The sequence below is a fragment of the Chrysochloris asiatica genome, unplaced genomic scaffold, assembly GCF_000296735.1.
Source record: "Chrysochloris asiatica unplaced genomic scaffold, ChrAsi1.0 scaffold00250, whole genome shotgun sequence".
NCBI classification, from domain to species: Eukaryota; Metazoa; Chordata; class Mammalia; order Afrosoricida; family Chrysochloridae; genus Chrysochloris; species Chrysochloris asiatica.
In genome coordinates this window covers 994,033-995,521 of record NW_006408768.1, presented here as the reverse complement: position 1 = coordinate 995,521, position 1,489 = coordinate 994,033, and positions in this window count along the sequence as shown.

Below are 1,489 nucleotides of genomic sequence, written 5' to 3'. Positions count from 1 at the left end.
AAACACAGGCTGAATGGGTATGAGAGGGAGAGTGGGTGCATACCCACAAGGATGTGAGAATTTGAGAGGGTATTTATGTTTGTTGTAAACAGAACTATGAATGTGGTGAAGAATACAGGAGGCAAAAGTATGAAACCTTCTTGATACTATTCAACCTCTTAAGACAATGAGTTGCTGGGTCTGGGGGCTCAGGATCATAGTCTCATGGGACATCGTGGTTAATTGGCATTACGCAGTCTAGAAAAAGACAATGTTCTACATCCTACTTTGATGAGAGGTGTCTGGGATCTTAAATGTTCATACACAGCCATGTAAGGTGCAGTTTATTAGTCTCTCCATGTGTGGAAGAAAGAGTGATAAGAACTGAATATGCTTGGAATCAATTAGTCCAGTAGACAAATGGCATATGTAAACATCAGTTTGCACAACTCTGAAACCAGGAGAACTAGATGCATGGTTACCACTACCAACTGCTCTGAAAGGGATCACATTACAAGGTCCTAGAAAGAGTAGGAGGAAATATGCGACCACACTCAAAATTATGAAAAAAGACGGGCCTTGCTGGTTAGAAAGAGACTAGAAGAACCCAAGACTATGGGTCTTAACCACCCTTCAGGTCTGGAAAGGAGCTTACCCCCTCGTGGCCCAATTTCAGTCAAGCAGTAGATACTAATATTTTGTTGTTGTTGTTTTTAAGTGCCGTCGAGTCAATTCTGACTGTATAGAAGCAGTTGGTGGGTTTAAACTGCTGGCCTTGCAATCCAGGATCCAGTACAGTATCCTGCAGTACCACATCAGGACTCCAGATAGGTATACAGGGGAACAATAATACTGATAAGGCATGGTCTCCATGGAATAGTCATTCATTCAAAACTCAAAAGGGTAACACTTCCCTAAAGACAAAGTTGAGAAGGGATGGGAAGGAGGGTGGAATGAAAATAGGAACCACAGGGACTAATTGGGAAAACTTGTTGCATGGAGGGGATTGAGATAAAACTGGAGGGGATTGAGATAAAACCAAGTGTACAATTTGTTGAACGTAAAACTGATAATCCCGTCTGTAAACCTTTGCTTAATTCACAATAAAAGTTCATTGTAAAAAATATTAAATATGTATTGAAATCCTGGAAAAAAAAAACACAAAAATCACAGGGAGGAAGTAGGATAACTGCTATTACTAAAGGGGATTGCAGTCACTGAGAGGACACTATGTGCATGACTTACTGAATGTGAAACTGGTGATCTGGTCTGTAAACCTTCACTCAATTCACAATAAAAAGTGTCAGAAACAAAAACAAAATTAAACAAACTGTCCAGTGAAGAGGCAGAGAGAGTGTGGCAGATAAGCAAGAAAACCTAGAGGTACATCATAGCCTCAGACAGAAACAGATTGAAAATAAAGGGGTAGAAAATAATGTTTCATGCAAATAGTAACCAAAAGAGAGTTGTTGTTGTTGTCGGGTGCCATCGAGTCGGAACCGACGCATAG